This window comes from Canis lupus, chromosome 7, assembly GCF_048164855.1.
Source record: "Canis lupus baileyi chromosome 7, mCanLup2.hap1, whole genome shotgun sequence".
NCBI lineage: Eukaryota > Metazoa > Chordata > Mammalia > Carnivora > Canidae > Canis > Canis lupus.
Genome location: NC_132844.1, coordinates 14335773 through 14356669, shown reverse-complemented (window position 1 = coordinate 14356669; position 20897 = coordinate 14335773). Strand labels below are relative to the sequence as shown.

General features: G+C 37.7%; 2 long non-coding RNA genes across 2 annotated transcripts in view; one reads left to right on the top strand and one right to left on the bottom strand.

The window, feature by feature from the left end:
• LOC140636593 (uncharacterized) overlaps positions 1 to 20897 on the top strand; it is a 173041-nt gene that overhangs the window by 55397 nt on the left and 96747 nt on the right. The gene's annotated exons all lie outside the window — the stretch shown is intronic.
• Positions 16305 to 18405, bottom strand: LOC140636592 (uncharacterized). The gene is made up of 2 exons (XR_012033805.1): positions 18199 to 18405; positions 16305 to 16494 (listed from the first exon to the last, which is right to left on the bottom strand). It is a non-coding gene; the product is annotated as an uncharacterized lncRNA (long non-coding RNA).

Sequence of the window (20897 nt, the reverse complement as noted above, 5' to 3'; positions counted from 1 at the left end):
AAATACAGGGGAGTGGAAAGAGCTACATAAATGTAAAAAAAAAAAAAAAAAAAAAATCATTTTACCTCTAGGGAGCCTGATTTTCCTCAACAATAAAAAGAGAATAATAAATCCCATTTCACTGATTGTTGTAAGGCTTAGATGAGAAAACATACATAAAATTCTTAACTCAGGGCCTGGCACAGAAATGTTAACTTCCCTATAAAGTTGGCAGAGTTCCTAAAACATATTTCATTTCAGCAGTTAAGTTCTCTACCCCCGTAAAAAACATAAATGTCCATTCTTACTAATCTTTACGTTATTGAGAACATTTGAAGTTGAAAAACCACTATATAGGGCTGTAACTGTGAGAATCACAATATTTACTAGAATTGTAAGAATTAAAAAAAAAGAGAGAACGAATGCACAGTGATCAAGAAAAGTGCCTTGTATGGAGGAGGAGTTAAATTTATGATAATGCCCTCCCATACATACACACGCGGGCACACACATACCCACTCACCCACGTATGTGAACACATATACACACACTCACACACACCTAGTAGCAGACTCGGATACAAGATTCAAAAGCTGCTTTCTGTCAGCAAAACAAAAAATCAGTAGACCTCAGCATCTCCTGTGGATGGTATTTTGTTGATACATTTGGCATATACGTTTATTAAGTAGAAACAAGGCAAAAAAATGATAGCTGCTTCCTGATGAGTTTGTTCTACAGCTTCTAGAGAGTGATCCCATAATTGCAACTGTGTTTTCCCTATCTTGCCACAGTGTGATTTTTGTAAAGTAATTACACTAGCAAAGGATGGTTTAGTCCTTGGAAGTGAAATATTTCTCTTAAATACTGCTGTTTTAATTAAATGTAACCCTAGGAGAACAGTGTTTAGTTGCACAAATGAAATGGGCCGAGCCTTAGGGCACTCTGAATCCAATAGAGGAAATTGAGCAGCACAGTCAGTTGGGCACAAGCTATGAGAAGAGTGAAACAATTTATCAGGCAGACTGGAAGTTAATTATTCAGTCAAAATATAATACGTCATAACATGCCAAAGGCATCAAGCCACGTGGGGCAAATACGTAAATGTGACGACTATTGATTACCACCAAATTAATGCCTGGGTTATTGAATCAGTTTTGTATTTGTTTTTAGCACTTTAAAATCAGTTAAAAGCCAGTGCAATAAAAGATGGTTGGAACTAATACAGAGACCAGAGCCATAATCAAATTTCAAAGTAAGAAATTAAATTTGGGTCATAAAGCCCCAGAAAGTGTGGTTTCAGAATCACCAGTTAGGCTAGGTTTTATGGGAAAAGTTTCTCAACAGCATAAATAAGATCCACACACAAAATAACAAAGAGAATAATCATCTTCTCTTTATACATCTCTTGGCCTTCAAATCCACCCACAGTCCTGGACAAAACATACTTTCACATAATTCGGGGAATAAAGTGGTATTAGGAAATGAAAATGATGGAGAGATGAGAGAGCACTGCATTATCAGGAACCTGCTCTAAAATGTACCCAGGGATTGTTTTAATTTGTTTTATACTAAGATATGTAGACACAGAAAGGACTATGGTGAAGGAGAGAATTTTTCTGCTCACAGATCTTCAGAAGCTGGAAGCTAGGCATGCTATGCAGGTCCACATGGGAAGGAAGCACAGATTGGTCAGGAGGTAGAGTGAAGGCACAGGAAAGTGTGGGTAAAAGCTTTTATTATAGTTTCTGTGGGAAAGAATGGGCAAGGCAAGGTAAGCGGATATAAGATTGGCTAGTTTGAATAATTCCAGCAGGCTCTCAGGGGTGTATGGATTGTACTAAGCTCTTTTATACCTAGTCCTGAGGCTTGGTATGTGAGAATTCTGTAAAGGAGGTGGTTGGAGATTGGAGAGTATGGACTTGGGGCTGGCTGGTTTGCATATGAAAGGGGGGCTTGCTGGGCAAGTCCTTTAAAGTCTCTAGGAATTGTCCCTGAGAGGTGGTCTCCCCTAGGCAGGTGAGGCCCCAGAGCATCAAAAAATAGAGAAAATATGAAAATATGGGCAATACAGGACCTTCCATTCTCTGTGTTCTGGAATATGAAGAATATTAAAGTATTGAAAGCGCTGGGGCTGGCCTCACTCTGCATATGTTACTCAACTGTGCTAACGGTTGTCTTTATTTTTAGGCTTTGTTAACCATTCAGAGATGCTATCTGAGCTTTGCTGATCCTTACCATGCATTCTTCTTAACTACAGATTATTTGCTGCTCTGCTGCTAATCATGTTTTCTTCTATAGCAAGAAGGCTTAAAAAGTTAAATAATGAGAAAATGACTCTTTAGACACCAGTGATTCTGCTGAAGTTCTCTTGAAAACTCTTCACTTATGGAGAAATGCCTAGGAAGGCTGTCCACCGAGGATGTCAGTGAAGGTATTAAGAGATCAAGCATTTTTGAAGAAAGATGAACATCCCATTGTGACACAAACAGAATACATTTTAGAAATTAAGGTCTTTATACTTCAAAGAGCAGAAGAAGCAATATCTTTAGACTGAGATGGTGGGAATGGTTTTCAGATCACTGTTTTATACTTCACACACAGGATAAATTATAAGTCAAACTGTAGCCAAATTTACAATATCAGAGGTGTATTTTACTTTCATTTATTTAATGTGATCACTATAATGCCTGTGGTTACATTTGTGCTAAATTTTCAGTTATTAAATTTGATTTTCAGTAGATTAAATTTAGCTGTAAAATGTTCTTTGTGCCAAGGCATAAAAGGAAAGTCCTCAGGCAATAGCATTTTTTCAATCATTGTTTTTTTGAAATGCATTCAGTTTGTAATAAACACAAACACACATGGTAAAATATGACAACTATTTTTTCATTGTTAGCATTTTCATCTGTGAGCTTGAAATTTAGCCAGCAATTGTTTTTGTCCAGAGGTCAAGAAGTGAAAACATCATAAAAATGTTTTCTCACAGAAAATAGCACTGCATTGATCACATATGAACGGCTCTGGAAAAATAACAAAGAACCAGTCCTCTGTCTCCAAGGAAACAAATGCTGGTGCTTCCCTCAACTAGTGGCTATTCCCTGTCTCACCACTGTGTGGTGCTGCTTACTATTAAATGGTGTGTGTGTGTGTGTGTGTGTGTGTGTGCGTGTGTGTGTGTGTATCTTTATTCGCTTTTTAAAATTTATGATGCCTGAAGTTGAAAGATAGTATACATCCTGATTTGGAAATATCATGTGCTCGGATTCTACTCACTGTATATGAGCTTTCTGAGTTTGTGGAGATTCAGCTTTGCCAGATGATAACTAGATATCCTGAGCCTGAAATTACATGTATTTCCTGTTCAACAAATGACTGGCTGCGGAACTCAAACTAACCATATTGCCAATTAATCTGATTTTTCACACAGGCATAGATTTGGTGTAGAAACATTGCAAATAAAAACTTTTCAAATTATGGAAGCATTTAACTCTCTTTCCAATGGAGATTCTCATGTTTCACCAGTTTAGTGAAAGGATAATTAAACAAACAAATAAGGCTTTTGGATATGGATGATCATGTAGACTTGCTGGTTAGTTTGGTTAAAAAGAAAAAAAGAACTTCCACAAACCTATTGACTTAGGCAAAAGGGGAAAATTTTAAAGACTACAGGACGAAGAGCTTAAGGAACTCAAAGGAAGAGACTATAACTTCCAAGATGGGAGGTGGGAAATGCCAGCATTCAGGAAGCAATGGCACTACTATCTCTATACCTCTAAAGTCACGTAGTCCTTTTCTATCTCTGAACTTCAAACTGAGAAAATGCTTTCTGTCCTTCCCCTTTGTATTTAAACACAGTAAAATCCCACGAAGTAAAAAGTTGGAGAGTTCCTATAATACTTCTCTTTACATAAAGTGATGCTGCATTTTGAATAGACTATCTGGTTTTATATATATTGATCTTATTCTAGCATAAGGGGTTGAACTCTATTATCAAGAATATCCTAATATTACGCTTGTCTTTTTCTTCATTCTAGCTTGATGTCTGAATACTTTCTGTTGAACTTTACTGAATTTACTAGCATTTTTTAGAGTCTCATGATGACCATGTAATAGAAAGGCAAGCTTGCTGCTCTTCTGGTTACTTTAGCTCTTGGACTAGGAATGGACACGTTATCCAAGGCCTAGCAATTCACTGACTGGCCAGATTCTCTCTCACAAGGAATGAGCCATGGAGTCATGTTCACTACAGTAATTTGGGGGCTGAAGGTTGAGTTGAAAGGTCAAGTAGAAGCAGAGCCAGATCCAGTGACATGGCAAGGTGAAACCTACAAGCAAGCTGAACACTATGGGGAAACTCAAAATGAGTAAATTATTAAATTTATTGAATAAATTCTTTTCCATTGACAAATAATTTGGAAGGGAATTCATGCCTATCTTTGGCATGGAAGGAGGTCTAATAATTGACTTAGGTTATTTATATATCTAAGACTAAGGATTTGGTAAAAAAAAATAAGACTAAGTATTTGGTGACAGAGGAAGTATTAAAAAAAAAAAAAAACAAATACACAAAATGTCTCTCTCCTGGTACAACTATAGGAAGGTTGAAAAACTTAAAAGGCCTAGTAAGATTTAAGCGAATTTCTAAGGGAAATGCACCGTGAGTAAGATGGGATTAAACACTTGCCAGCTCACAGGTGTTGAATCTGGCTTTGCTTTCTTCATCATATCCCCCCACTCCAGCCATGGCCCCTTTGGCCCAGAAATGGGGGTGAAGGAGCCACGTTCTGATTATTGGGATGACAGAAGAGGTACAATGACTATAGTTGCTGGTTTCTTATGGACATTGTCTTTTCCCTTGGACACTGATGGGAGAAAGAAGGGAAAACATGTACAATGTTCTTAAAATATAAGCCCATTGACCATAGCAGGGCTATGGCATCTATGTTAGATATTTTCACTTCTACCGGGTAAGAAATACCATCCATTTCTAGAAAGAAGTCTAAAAGAGAAATTGATGATTCTAATTCTCTTCTATCACTAACAAACTTTCTGAACCCAGACAGGTCCCCTCATTTCCCTGGGCCTCAGTTTTCTTTTGTATAAAAAAAGATCAAGTCCCTTCCTACTCTCTCTATTGTCTATGTTTCTTGTTATTCATATGGAACCCTCTTAAAGTGGCTGTACCCATCCCAAACCAGATGACAATCTTTGTTTCCCAACCCAGATTGGGGTGGATAATTTTGGAAGAGCAGATCTGCCAGTTTAAGATTCACAGGCACCAATAAATTAAACAAATAAGATATGCTTTTGGCAAGCAGTTGTTTTGAAAGAGGGAAAGAGCATCCAGGCAAATACTTGCTATTCAATGGAATTAAGTCACTTCAACCCTCCTTCCCCACCACCAACACACACACATAATTCCAACCAAATTGTTGTGCATCTGAAACCCATATGGAGGGGTGGGAGAGGGCAAAGAGTAGGTCATGGGGCCAGGTTGCCTAATCCAAAGCCCAGCTCTGCTATTTGCGAGTATGTGATGTTGGGCAAATTACTTAACTTGTCTGAGCCACATTTTCCCCATCTGTGAAATGGGTATAATAATGGCATTTTCTTCAAAGGGTGGTTGTGAGGATGAACAAAAAGCACTCAGTTATAGTGTCTGGCACATACTAAGTGCTCAAAAACATTGTTTATATTTATTATCTAAATGCACTGGTAAGGAAGGGGTTAAGAGTTCATGGACTTTGATAAGATCTGGGAATGCTATAAAATGAAGAAAATGAATTAGAGACGGACTCTCTTTGGCTTCCAGGAGGCATCTTTTTTCCATGCTGGCATGTCCCCAAACTTTGTCTTTTCCACCAAATCATCATCTGAGTGCTGAGTAGCCTCTCCTCTTCAGTATGGTCCAAGAAATGAGGTTGGAGGAATCTTTATAGACAACCCCAAATGGCTACCTACGTAAGTGGGCTGGTTGGGTTTTATTGATTACCTAGTTGAGCTTCTCGTTTTCTAGATGATTGCCCACCCATATTGGAGAAAAGGATAGGAAGAGAGCTAAAGCAGCCACTGTCCATTGCAGGGCCGTCAGAGCATGAGGGAGGCTGTCTCAGAAAACCTGAGTCCAGACAGGGAGAGTAAACAGAAGCCAGCACTGTATAATCAGGGTAGAAGAAAGAGGTAGAAGAACAAAGGTTTTTTTTTTTTAAGATTTTATTTATTTATTCATGAGACACGCACACACACAGAGAGGCAGAGACATAGGCAGAGGGAGAAGCAGGCTTCATGCAGGGAGCCCAATGTGGGACTCAGTCCGGGCTCACACCCTGAGCCAAAGGCAGATGCTCAACTGCTAAGCCACCCAGGCATCCCCAGAAGAACAAAGTTATAAGAATTATCCACAAATACCTCCAACAATAATCACGCAGTTTGGGAACTGAGAAATATTTGTGGAGCTAGGGTCTGCTCTGTCCTTGGCATTCATAGCATCACAGACGGACAATGTCTTGGAGACCCAGCCTGTTATACGACTCACAAGGGTCTCATGAAAAAGATGGGAAGGATGTATGGGGGGGGGGGGGGGCGGGGGGAAGGTGTGGCTGCCAACTGCTGGCTTACTTACAAGCACTGTAGTTTGTTTAGTGTTTTATTCAGTGTCTAATAAGCTGCTTATCATTTTGTCCACATCACTTTGGACTTATTCAAAGACAATATCCTTTTGTTAAAAATCCTGATGTAAGCAATCTAATTGGTTTTTGTAAAAATAGCTAGATGTGGAGGGGCTCTAATGATCAGCAGCTGGTTGCTCTGCTGGTGCCCAGAGAGAAGGCCTGCCCCTAATTGAATTTACCTGCATGGTTTGGTTATCAGAAAAGAAGTACAGGAGAAGAGTGGTTGTGGAATAAAGATGTGAAATAAGGACAGGTACGTATGCATAAGAGACAGTCAAATATAAAAGCTTGTGCCATCTGTCATGTTTATAAAGCAATGGTATTATAGATAGGGCCGGACAAAGTGTTAGGGTGCACTTAGCATAGATCCTCATTTTTTAGAAGATAGAGGAAACTGAGGCCCAGAGTGGTTCGATGCCTGCACAAGGTCACCGAGTCTAGTTGGCAGCCTGTGTCCTGTTCAGGGGCTCTTTCTGCCTTAGCCCGCTGCCTCTCATGATCATGGCCATCGCTAACCTGTGTCTTTGGTGGAGAAGGGAGTTGTTTCTCTCTTTGTTTTTATCATGTAGGCCAGAAGACTTCTTTTTGGTAAAACATAGTAGTGACAGTTACTGTTGGCCATTTTCTAAAATCCATTTCTTTTAGAATGAGGATTTCAAAGATAGCTTCCAGTTAGAAGAGTTCTTCATGACGATGTGTGAGACAGACCCCACCCCTTTGAACATCCCAAGAATCATTCCTTACGGAAGACTCAGGCCATGGCTAAAGAAGCTGGAAGAAGGTGATGATGGCATTTTGTTAGAAAGGAGAATGTGTTGATGAATGAGTCAGTGCAAACATGTGAGAGGATGCACCCTCAAAACCCAGCAAAGGGAAAGTGGGCTTGCTTGTCTAAAAATGGTTAAAAATGGTCACCACGTTAAGTGTAGGAATAAGCCGAGTTACTTATGCTTGTCTGAGAGAAGAGGTGGTTTATCCAACTACCTTTCAGGAAAGGAGTGTGTCAGTGCTCTGTGACTCTTCCAGTTTGTTCAGGTTTCTAAAATAGGATTACCAAGGAGTCTGACAGCAATGGGAATAATGAAGTGCCCAGAATAAGCAGCAAGGTGGCTTATGTCATGTTGTATGCAGCATCATGAATAAGAGGTGATTTATCCCTTTCATCAGGCCAAGCTCTTCACAGGCAAGGAATCTTATTCAAACTATGGCCACATCCTAGACCATAAATAAAATCCCAAGCAACAAAAGCACCCTTGACCAAATATAATTTAAAATTAGACTGCATTCATCGGATTTTAAAGGTAGGAAAATGTTTCAGAAACATTTTATCCATAGTCCATAAATAATATCATGATCTTCACAAATTTGATATTTAACATTTCAGTTCGTGAAACTGTTGTCAAACCCTCCCAGGGGTTTGGGGGAATGTGAAAAGTACTACAAGCCACTTGAAGCCAAGGAATATTGAGAAAATGTGGAAGGGTTGATGATTCTCCAGGTTCTACAGAAAATGTAGGAAAGGAGTCACTGTGTGATGGGAAAAAATATGTGTATATATATATATACACAAATATATATATATATTTGCTTTTATATATATGAAAGGAAAACAACATGAACAATCTGCATTTAAATGTTGCCTTAATTTGAAAGCCCATCAGAATCCTTTTATTTATTTTTCTCCCAGTGGAAAATCTGCAAAACCTTCCCTTTTATACATAGGGAGGTGAGTAAAAAGCATTCAATGGATCATTCTGGGGTACAAAAAGCCTCATAAATTTGACTTTTTGTTGTGCCATCACAACATTTCTAAGGAGTCTTATTTACTATTTAGTTTAGTTACGGAAAAACTAAAATACGTTGTATACCTCCATCTACCAAGTGAAGCTTTTAATGAGGTCATTAAAATGACTTCCTAATTCCACCATGCTTAATTTTTTAAATAAAATGAAGGGAAAGGCTCTAATGGCAACCTCTGCCCTCTGTTGTAAATTGACCTCGCACATGCCTGTCTGCTATGTGAACCGTGAAAAATTTTTTGGAACTCTTTCAACCCTCTCTCTTTACTCGTTGTGGTAGTTAACATCTACAATGAGTGATCCATCTGTAAAAGGCGCACTGCAACGCTGCTCATTAATTAGAGCACATGTTACAAATTCGTAGGTAGACTGAGGCTGTGATGATCCATATGAGCAAGTCGAGGACATTGGGTTTCTGTAGCTCCCTTTGTTCTTCATGTGACGATAATAAGGGACATACTGCCATTACCAATAAAACAATGTTCTAGGGATCTCTTCCTAACTAGCATCAGTTCTAAAGCCGGAGGCTGTTAGCTGTTACCAATATTATAAAACTACAAAAAAAGTTTACTAGTTTCTTTCTGAGCTTTTTCTTTTCTTTTCTTTGGGGGCGGGGGTTGCTTTGTAAGCTTTTAAAGGAGTGAAAGAATGAACCCGTTGTTCAACTGCCTGTTCTTTCACTCAGTCTTCCTCTTTTAGACCTAAATACTATACTACAGACTTGGTTTCTTTAAGATCAAATTCTTTTGATGTTCTATAGATTTGGTAGTTTCACTGACGCAGTTTCTTCATTCACTGTAACTTAGAAAAACAACAACAACCCCAAACTGAGCCGATCCTTTTAGAACTTCCCTGTGGTAGATGCCAGAAGTCACTTCTCCAAGGACAATGTGAGCTAAGGTGAATAGTCACTGTAAATAAGAATCTTGAAATGGAAATAGAATAAGTGAACGATTATAACAGGATGATCGTTACTGTGCGGTTGCTCACAGGGTGGTTTCTGGTGTTGGGCTCCAGCTGTTTGAATTTTGATTTGCCACTTACTATTGTATCACTCTGGGGAAGTTGTGTTGTCTGGTTGAGTGTCAGAATAAAATGGAATTATAACAGTGACTTCTTCGTAGTACCAGGAGGACTAAATTATGTGGTGGATCCAAAGCTCCTAACACAATACCTGGTTACAGTTACCATTATTATGTTATTATAATCTAAGTGTAGTGACATGGATTCATAGGATTAAGTGAGCTGCTCATCTTGAAATTCTCATAATTCTATCCGTATCCATAGTTACATTGTAAGTCACATTTTATTTCTGTTTTCAGATGAAGAAAAGATATAGAATGAATAACACGTAATTGATTTTCTCACCGAGTTAAATAATAAGATGTTTTAAAAAGTGCTTCTAATATTGGGACACGATAACAGTTTGAAATGTGAGTCATACTGTCCGTTATGTCGTGTGACTTAATCTGCCAAGAAGTTCACTGGTTACATGTTCCCCTTCCTTTATTTTTAGCTTTGCAGAACAAGTTGAACATTGTGCTTTTTAAATTTCATTTGAGGGGGAAAATGTCTATACTTTTTGCAAAGATTTGCCCTCTTTATGTTATATGATAAAATCTATTCAGTTCAGATACAGACTTTGTGGCCAAACCATTTCTCTGCACTGGAAGAATAAATGTTGAATCAGACATTTATTTTGATGATAATAGCTAAGCTAATTGACAGGTGCTAAAAGCTAAGAATGGCTAAGTTAGAAGAACTTGGTTCAGGAAGATAAAACCAAGGATGGCAAAGAAATCCCTACCAGAATGAAATAGGGGCTTGTTCCAGTTGCTCGTGTAGTCCTTTTACCATTACTTCTACATTCTGTGCATAGAGAAATGAAAATGGTGAATTCTGGGAGCTGTTGCTCTGTGCAGAGGATGGTGACAGGCACCCATAGGCTGGTCACTCCTCAGTGCCCAATGCTCTCTGAGTGAGTAATGAGGATTGTGGTAGCTCCCAATCAGCCTCCAGCAAGTAAATTTCTTTTCTCCTTTCTCTCTCATTCTTCTGTATCCTTATTCAATAAATACATATTCTCCAAATGTGAGAGATCATCTCCTGTCCTCAAAAAGCTTATTATTGAGTAGCTCTGCCCTGCAATCGTCCCCGGGGAGTCTTCCACATGACTGTCAATGTCCAATTAAGATGATTCCGGGCCCCTCAAATTAAAATGCATTTTATGGGTCTAATAAGAACCTCCTGGGAAGCACTTTTGTAGCATAACAACTGGAGAAAGAGAAAGCTTATTTATGATTACATTTTCTAAGGGGAAACTTAAAATGGGCCATTTAATTTTCCCATATATAAAAGAGTGTTTTGTATGGAAGTGGACTCAGCAACCCAAGAGGGTGTTTGTAGGTGCCAACAGAGTTCCAGGTTGCTTGGCAAGGTACACAAAGGCCAAAAAAACCCACATATGGCCATCATTCCGGAAATGCTCAGTTGAGAGCAGCCCAGAATAATAAACTTTCAATGAGGGGTGAAATATGTGAGGGCACCACTGAGTTTTAATTTTTTTTACACAAAAACAAAATAAACAAAAACCAAGCCGTAAATGTATTATTTCCCCTCAGAAGGGGAACACCAATAATGGGGTTTAGGCTTGTGGTGCCAAGTTCTCTCAAGTTAAAACTAGACTGATGCAAAGCAGATGAAATTTCATCTGTGGCTTGCAAATGAAAGCTTTTTAATGGGGAAATGGAACCACTTCTGCCCCAGAATTGTGCTGGAGCCTCAGGTTCAATAGAAGTTCAAGTCTTCTTTTCCTCAGCATGCTGGAAGCAGGCATCTTGATAAACATATTCTAAAGGATTCATGTGGAACGTACTGAAGGTTTAGTGAAAATGGCTTCTGAAAATCAAGAAATACAAAAGGATCCTCCAAACGAACAGTCTACTGTTAAGGTATGTTTATTAAAAAAAAAAATCAATCTAACATACATAGAACTACATCTCAAGTGAGGACTAGTTGATAAAGGATACTTTTGGTAACACACTTCATTGTCTTTTCACTTGGAGATGGTAATGAATTTGACAGCCATCCTGCCCCTTATAAATTTAGGAATGGGATCCCACCTATCCCTAACTCCTCTGTTTTCTGAGCAGGGCATTTTTAGGGCACCATTATTGTCACAAAAGCGTTAATGCTGGAAGAATTGACAGCGTTTGGGAGAGTTGGAGAAGTGAGGATTTTGTAGTTCTTTTTCTGTGATTAAATCTGTACCTTAATCATACAGATTTATTTGCTCGTTTTATGTTATTTGTTTGTTTTCTGTTGTTTTCAACCTCAACGAAATAGGATCCAATCTTTTTTTTTCCCCTCCAATCATTTTATACCGCTCAAGGGAGGTGGAGCTGGGGACAGAAGAGGAAGTTGTATAAGGTTCCTGTGAATCCAAGCAGTACCAGCAAGGAAAGTGTGAAAGACTGCTTCAGATGGGTGCCTGTGACACCTGATGCTAAAACTTATGGCTGAAGAGTGTAAGGTGCCACCATTCATCAGGATTGTTGTCCCTGGCTTCTGCGATATCCCAAACTGGAGGACCACAAGTTAGTTCAGTTTCTTTCCAGAATAAAATGATACCACCACTCATCTACCCTTGCTTTGTAAAGGTAAATCTCCAAAAGGACAGGAAGGATCCTCAAGGTGGCAGCACCTTCATAGCTTTCAAATCCTCCCCTTCTGAAGTTTTTAATTAGAAGAGCCGGTAACTACAAAAAAAAACAAAAACAAAAACAAAAAACGAAAAAACAAACAAAAAAACAATGGATCTGGGAATAAACACCCACAAGGCTCTACCAATCTGGAACTATGCAAGAAGTATCCAATTATTAATGATCTCTTCTAGTCTCAGACTAAATATTGCTTGTTTTGACTTTCGTATGAGGAAAGATTGCAAGTTTACATACTTAAAAATAAAACAGAGAATTGCAAGAATGAGGCTGTGGCCTGTGACGTCTGTGGGGATATAATACCGTGTATCTGACCATTTGTCATTACAGGCCAGCATTCCCCATCTTTCACACCAGCAATACTGTTCGGTTGTGACCATTGCTCTGATTTCCATGTCCCTGCGCTTAAGGAAAAAGCTATTATGGGAGCTTTGAGCCAAGGTAATAACAATAAAGAAATGATTTAAGACCAGGAGCAGGAAAAAAGAGGGAGGGACAGCTATACAGAAGGCTGGTGCAGGGTGAGTAGAACTGCCCTGGCAGAAATGGCTTATTGTGTTTATGTTCCATGAGAAGTCCTCTTTCTTTGGGGACTTTGCAAATGATCCAATGGAAAAAAAATATTTATTCATTGAAAGTATAGTCAACTTAATCAACAATCTTTTCGGTAAAAGAAAAATGTCGGAAAGGTTAGCATATCCCACAGACCCTAATATGGCTTGATCCTTCTTCATTCATGGGCCTAGGTCTCTACAACATCAAAAATGAGTTGACAAAAAGGGAAATATGGAGAACCTAGCTGCCCCTTCTATGTATCCCTAAACTAACCAGTTGGATTTTTTAAAACTGGATTTACTGAATTAAATGAACTGACCTTAAGTGATCATAATTTCAATTTTGTGTGGTCTCAGCTAAGCCAGTGTGAGGCTGTTTGTGACACTACTGGCTCTTTGAGTCTCATTTGCCCAGGCTCAGAATCTGAGATTTACTTATTAGCCACCAACTGAAACACCATGCACTGAATAACCTTTGTTTAACTCTGTCAGGCCCTGTGCTAGGGCATGATCTTCAGCATTTTATTTTTTTCAATCCTGTCCTCAATCAATCCAGTTTTGGTTTTTCTTTCTAGCCCATGGATTCCACCACCATAGACTCTACTCATGTAATGGATGTATTACTGCAAAAACTCTGCTTTAAATGTTCATGTTTGCTGATGCTTAATCTTTGAGTCTGTTCTATGTGCCACTGCCACCCACTTGCATGATTCATTTTTACTATCATGACTCCACTGTTTATGAGATGGACTGAAGAGTCCCTTTTTATGGAATCAAAACTTCCTTTTTTTTTTAAGTTTCATTTTTATTTATTTGAGAGAGAGAAAAGAAGAGCGTGAGTGGGGAGATAGGCAGAAGGAGAGGGAGAGGGACAAGCAGACTCCCCACTGAGCACAAAGCCCAATGAGGGGGTTGATCTCAGGACCCTGAGATCCTGACCTGAGCTGAAGTCAGATGCTTAACTGACTGAGCCACCGAGGTGAGGCTGGAATGGAAACTTTTTTTTATCATCTGACCCTTCCTCATGAAAATAACCTTATTTCCTGAGGTTCTTCACTGTGTTCATACCTGCCATGCACTTTTGCCTTCTACCGTTTTGCTTAGAATGGCTTCTCTACCTTCTTGCCAAGTTCCAGGCCTCCTCTAACATTCCTTGTCTCTTCATTGCAGTCTCTTCCATGGCATTTATTATGTCTACTCCATATTCTGTTCTTTCTTTCTTTCTTTCTTTCTTTCTTTCTTTCTTTCTTTCTTTCTTTCATCTCTTTCTTTCTTTCTTTTCTTTCTTTCTTCTCTCTTTCTTTCTCTTTCTTTCTCTTTCTTTCTTTCTTTCTTTCTTTCTTTCTTTCTTTCTTTCTTTCTTTCTTTCTTTCTTCTTTCTTTCTTTTTCTTTCTTTTCTTTCTTTTAACATTTGCTGTTTTCCCAAAAAGTTTATATTCTTCTGAAAGGCATATTCTGGATCTTTGACTCATTTTGTCATACTGTGCTCAGCATATAGTAGGTGGTGCAGAAATGCTTATTGCAAAGTGCTTAGCAAATTGAATGTTTTCCCTAAGCAGTGGTCAACCAATACATGCCTACTATGCTCATTGGTCCCCAAAGGAGCAGCTTTCAGAAGTAGTAGATGTCACTCTACTCATAAAAGGAAAGATCCAATTTAAGAATGTTCCTAATATAGAAAATGTTGAATCTTTCATGACGTAAAAGCCGCCTTTAGAGGATTATGTGATTGTTAATATAACAGTAAAAGCTTATTCTTACTTTTCATTTGAAACAGGAAGTTCAGGTAACTGCAACATCTGCATTCTTATGACATGTTAGTTCTGGGCAGCCTGATCTCTTATTCTAGCTTAATAATTTTATTTTCTCTAATAACACAACCTCTATGATGGTGAATTATGATATTTAGAAATGTTTTGATGATTACCCTGTATAAAGTGAGTAATTCTGACCACTGAGGATCTTTTTCTGCACTAAAGTAAGGGGTCGTGAGACAGTTGCCCCTTGCCACCATCCCAGTTGACTTTGAAGAGCATAGTGAAACAGCAAACAAGCATTTCTTCGTGGCACTTGTTAAATGTGTATCTTGCTCATACCTGAGCATCTCCTGGAACTCAGGAGAGAGGAGAGACAGAGGATGATTTGGAGACTATTTCCAGCTTCAGATATAGCAGTTACTTTAAAGACACATTTATTTCTGAAGCAGTCTCCTGAAGAAAGCATAGATAATGCAATTATATGTCTTAGGAAAAATATAGGATATTTAGGAACCACATTTTCAAGAGTGTTCTATTACCACTTGTGCTTATTTATATGTTCCATACTTGGTATAACTACCTTTAACTATAAACTGCCTTCAAATTTACAAAGATTACCTTCCTCAGGTAAGGATTTAACATATACTGTTGTATGTTAACATCGTGGTATTGCATAAGGATTTATAAAATGGTCCAGGGGCACCTGAGTGACTCAGTTGGTTAGGCATCTACCTGCAACTCAGGTGGTGATCTAGGGGTCCTGGGATCAAGCCCCACATTGGACTCTCTGCTCAGCGGAAAGTGTGCTTCTCCCTCTCCCTCTGTGCTCTTTCTTCCTCTGTGTTCTCTCTCTCTCCCAAATAAATGAAATCTTAAAAAAAAAAAAAAAAAAAAAAAAGGTCCACCCACAGTGAAAGGCAAGAAAACTTCTGAGCTGGAAAAGCTGGGACCCTGGGGAGAAGGAATTGTTCATGGCTTCCATCACCGGCTATTAGTGCCATCAATCACTACCCTAATTCAGTTTTTCTGCCACCTTGACCACATGGTCTGTTTTGCCTAACTAGTGTTATTCCATGTCTTTGCATTAGCAACTTGGAAAAACTTTGCAACCTGCATCTTCTAGCTTTTGTGAAAACTATTCACTGTTTGGTGAGCTTTAACAAGTCATACACAAGACACCTGTGCATGACTTCAAAGGCTGCACCAGATAGTAAGGACTCTCCTTCTACTCCTGAACTCTTCATTGTGGGGCAGGGGGAAGAGCTGGCTTACTTATCTCTCTGAGTGCTGCCCATGCCTACTTAGAGCAATAGAAGTAGATATTTGGCACAGTGAAGTAAAAGAACCAGATAATAATAATGCCCTAGCATTATTCTGAGAAGGTAGTCATATTATAAGAGATGGGGGGGGATGTTTACCTTGTAAATATTACTGCAAAGTACCTGAAGAATTTAAGGCCCTCCCACCTGCACTCAGTCAGTCACCCCAGCTGCATGAGAAAGAGGTGGGAAATCCAGATGATACGACATAGCTGAAATCCAGTACTTGGAGGTATAGGGGTGAAAAAGTAGCCTGGATTATCAGGGGCAGTGAATAAGAGAGAGGGAGACAGAAAAGGAGAAAAATCCTTGACACTGAGCTAAGATAAGATGGCTTCAGTATGAGTGATGGATAATTTAAGAGGAAAAATAAAAAGTTGTCTTGTTCCACCCTCTGGCTAGATGTAACCTCAATGAATAGTATTATTTTCTTTCTGATAGTGTATTCTCCATTCCTTCCAAACATTGAGGTATCAGAAAGATACACACAAGAAGAGAAATAAAATTCCTAGAGTGGCAGTTTATTAGAAGGCATAATCTATGAATGAAATGTGTACATTTTCACCATAGGTGCACCTCAGTGGATATTTTACTCACATTGTTACCTCCTCCTTCCTTTTCTGATGTCATCACTCAGAACCCTCTCCTCTCCAAGGTCCCTTTTAGGAACTCTATCTTGCACACGTCCGTAATACCTGTAGATATAAGCCGAGCTGTCTAAGGGAAGTGGTGTGGAGAAGAGTCTATCCATTCTTTCCTGATTGCCTTTGCTTTGCTATTTCTCTAAATCTTCAAAGCCTAGACATTTTGAAAAGTCTTTTAGAGATGAGAAGTCACACATTCTTTCTTATTAAAAAGTTTAAGAAAATATATATTTAAAATACTCTTATCTGCTCTATAGGCTGTTTGGGGATGGGGCAAATTAAGAACCGTAAAAAATACCATGAAAACTAATAGATGAATGGAATGCAGACTGCAGGCTTTTGCAGGAGAAGCTCCTGGTTCTGAAGTCTTTCCTGGCTCTCTCTCGGACTGGGGGCCTGAGTTGGTTTCTGATGTCTGTCTAAATTAACCCTTTGATATTGAAAGTCAAGACCCATTTGTATGAGTCAAGAAAGAAGTTGTTCTCCTGAAATCTTGGTAGTTTGTAGCTATGCAGGCACAGCCCAGAGTTTCAATGAGGTGAGAACATTGATGTCCCTGCTGCTTGCCTAACGTGTCTTTACACGCTCTTGAAAACCGGGCAGAAAACATGTTGGTTCTCAGGATCAAGTAACCGAATTAAGGTTGCTATGACACCCTACCATCCAACTTTGGATGCCATTTTCTATCATCGTTTTAAGTGTAGAAAAAGCCAAGAGGAGACGAAGTTGTGTGCCAAGGAGAACATTCTGGCTTAACTTGTGATACATACAGAATTACCAAGGATTACATTCAACTCTGTTCTGTAAATCCCATGTAGATTTTTAAATGTTAAATATTAATATTAATATTTATGATGTAAATATAATATATAGTAATATATAATATAAATATTTAATATTTAAAATCTCATTAAGTTTTTAAAATATTCTGCCCCAAAATTTGCCCTCGAAACCAATTTTGGGTAATATTTCCTTCTGAGAGTACATCTTTGAAGATAGAGTAGTGGGCTGGTACCTACTTAACCTCTGTGTGACTATTGCAAACTATTTAACCTCAGTTTTATCATTCACAATGTGAAGATATTAATAAATTCTATCTTATAAGGTCGGTGTGAGGATTAAATAAATCAATCTATATAAATCCAATAAGAACGTGTTGCAGGACATATAAACACTCAAAAATATTAATTGTCAGCAACAATGTTGCTGACATTGTTGGGTTTTCTGTTATTTCTCTCATCCTAAAGATCAATACAAAATTTATTTAAAAACACATTTTGGGTAGTAATTTATGATCTGTAGATTGTGAATCAACTATAAATTACTGTGGATTCATTTTATAATTTTTCCCAAGGCAATAAAGCTTCTCCTGTAATAAATCTAGATATTATAAAAATGTTGGTAAGTTTCCAAATTGGAGGAATTGTCCATATAATTCATAAGAATTTCAGAGAAAAAAAACTACATTTAAACTATTAATTTATTTAAAGGAAATCTGAGACAATTGGGGCAGACAATCTGAAGCATCATGATTTTTGGAACTGGGTGATGGGCACTAAGGAGGGCACTTGATGGGATGAGCGCTGGGTGTGATACTATATGTTGGCAAATTGAATTTAAATAAAATATTTTTTAAAAAGACAACTAGATCCAACATAAAAAACCCACAAACAACACAGAGAGGTGACAAAATATCCTCATTAACTCCAAAATACAAGAATATGGGAAGAGGTTACCAATAGCTACAAGACCTACCAGTTATCAGCTTCCATGTGAAGGAAGGCATAGGAAAGCACCAGACATTGGTCAGATCTGAGAACCGGAGAGTCCCCACATAACCCACAGACATTCGTGAGAAGTGCAGCATGCCAATTTGAGAAACCAGGAGAGATTTTGCCCGATCTAATAGCAGCACAGTCTGGTGATAAGGACTGGAGGGAGGGAGCAGGCCAGTCCTTAGAACTCTCAAAATTCTATTTATGATTCTATTTATGACAGAGCCCTACATTGAGGAGAAAAAAATAGATGTGAATAAAAGTTAAGGACAGAGACAATAGAGATGAAGAGAAGGTCCAGATAAAAACGAGGGAGGAAAATAGAGCTCCAAAATCTCAAAAAGAGCTGCCAAATTTTTTTAACAATGCACAAGAACATACAAAGAAACCCTGAAATCTATCTTGAAGTTTGCTTCTCTGTAAAAGTTCATAAAAATTAAATTCACATGAAAATAGGAGGCAGTAAATTATTAAAGGTAAATGTTTACATACACATTTAAAAATAAAAAATTATGCTATTTCAAAAAATCTTTTAGAAATTGAGAGCATATTACAAGAGCTGAAAGAACAATAGGAATCTGAACGAAAAAAAATTAAAATGAAGCGACAGAACTCAAGAAATAATTAGAAGTAAAAGATAAATTTTTAAAAGATTTTATTTATTTACTCATGAGAGACACAGAGAAAGAGAGGCAGAGACACAGGCAGAGGGAGAAGCAGGCTCCATGCAGGGAGACTGACGTGGGACTGTGGGACTTGATCCCGGGTCTCCAGGATCGAGCCCTGGGCTGAAGGTGGCGCTAAACCGCCGAGCCACCCAGGCTGCCCTAAAAGATAATTTTAAAAGCAAACACTAAACTAGAAAGAGCACCAGAGCAGTTAACATAAAGGATGAAACCGTAAGAGAAAGAGAAAGGAAAAGATTTTTAAAATAAGAAGAAATAAACAGATTTTACCTATATTACCTAAAAATCTAATGCTATACATATACTATACCTAAAAATGAAGTGCATTACAATAACACAAAGAAGAGAAGAAGATAAGTGGAGTTAAGGTTTACTAAGGTCCTAGCACTCTTTGGAATGTGGCAAGAACATTCAATTATATTGGACCCTAATAAGTTAAACATGCCTATTATAATCTCTAGAGAAATCACTAACAACCAGTAAATGCATGTATAAGTCTCAGGAGAAAAATAAACATCTGATTAATTCAAAAGAAAGAAAAAAGAAGGCAATGGAAAAGTGATATAAAATAAGGGAACAAAAAGGAAAATGAATAGCAAAGTGATAGATGGAAACCCACATACTAATTATAAATGGTCTAAATATCCTAATTAATAGAATATTGAATTTTTTAAAAAGCGAAGCCCAACTATAAATTACTTATAAGAGGCACACCTTAAATATAAAGAAATGTAGACATGAGAAAGAAGTATTATTAGAGATTAAGAGATATTTCTTGAAGATAAAAAGTCATCCATTAGGAAGATGTAACAACTCTAAATTTGTAAGCATCTAATAGCATAACTTCTAAATGTGTAAGGCAAAAATTGATGTTATTACAAGAAGAGATAACAAAATCCACTATCATGGTAAGAGATTTTAATACATCTCCCTCAATACTAATAAAACAGGCCAAAAAAATAAAATATATCATTCCTAACAGCATGATTAATAAAAGGCACTTAATTCACACATAGAGAACACTATACAAAGCAGCAAAATACTCAAGGAACTTTGACAATAATTGAATATCTGCTGGGCCATAAAACAAGTCTTACCAGGTTTAAAAGTTTTGAGTTTAGAATATAGTCTCTCATCATAGACTTTATTAACCAGGCATTAAACTGGAAATAAAGATGAAAAAGATGACTAGAAAATTCACCAAATGTTCTAAAATTAAGCAATATGCTTCTCAAAAACAACCCATGGATCAAAAAAATAACATCAGAATTTAGGAATAATTTCAAATGAAATAATTAAAATATAATATATTCAAACTTGAGTAATGCAGCTAAAGCTATGTACAGGTGAAAATGTGGGGCTTAAAGGTATGTATTAGAAATAAAGAAAGGCTGAGAAATAATAATTTAAGTAACTATCTCAAGAAGTTAAGAAAAAAGACCAGAAAGGTAAACCCAAGGAGAGAAGAAATAATAGGCAAAATGAGTGGACCTAAAAGGACACAATAGTAAGATATAAATATAAACCCTTACATATCAATAATTACATTAAATCTAAATGGTCTAAATATTCTAATTAAAAGTTTTTCAAAACAATAAGAAATAAATCAAGGGCCACCTCAGTGGCTCAGTAGTTGAGCATCTGCCTTTGGCTCAGGTCGTGATCCCGGGGTTCTAGGATCGAGTTCTCCATCAGGCTCCCCACAGGGAGCCTATGTCTCTGCCTCTCTCTGTGTCTCTCATGAATAAATGAATAAAATCTTTAAAAAAGTTTTTAAAAAGAAATAAGATAAGAATGAAACTCCTGAAATAGGAAACAAATGTATTATTAATGAAAACAACAAAGCCAAAAGTTGATTCTTTGAAAAAACTAATAAAATTATTTGGCATATAATAAAACTGATTAAGAAAAAAAAGACAAAGAGCAATTTACCAATATCAAAAATGAGAGAGGGCACTACAGATCCTATATAAAGTATATATAGATACAGATA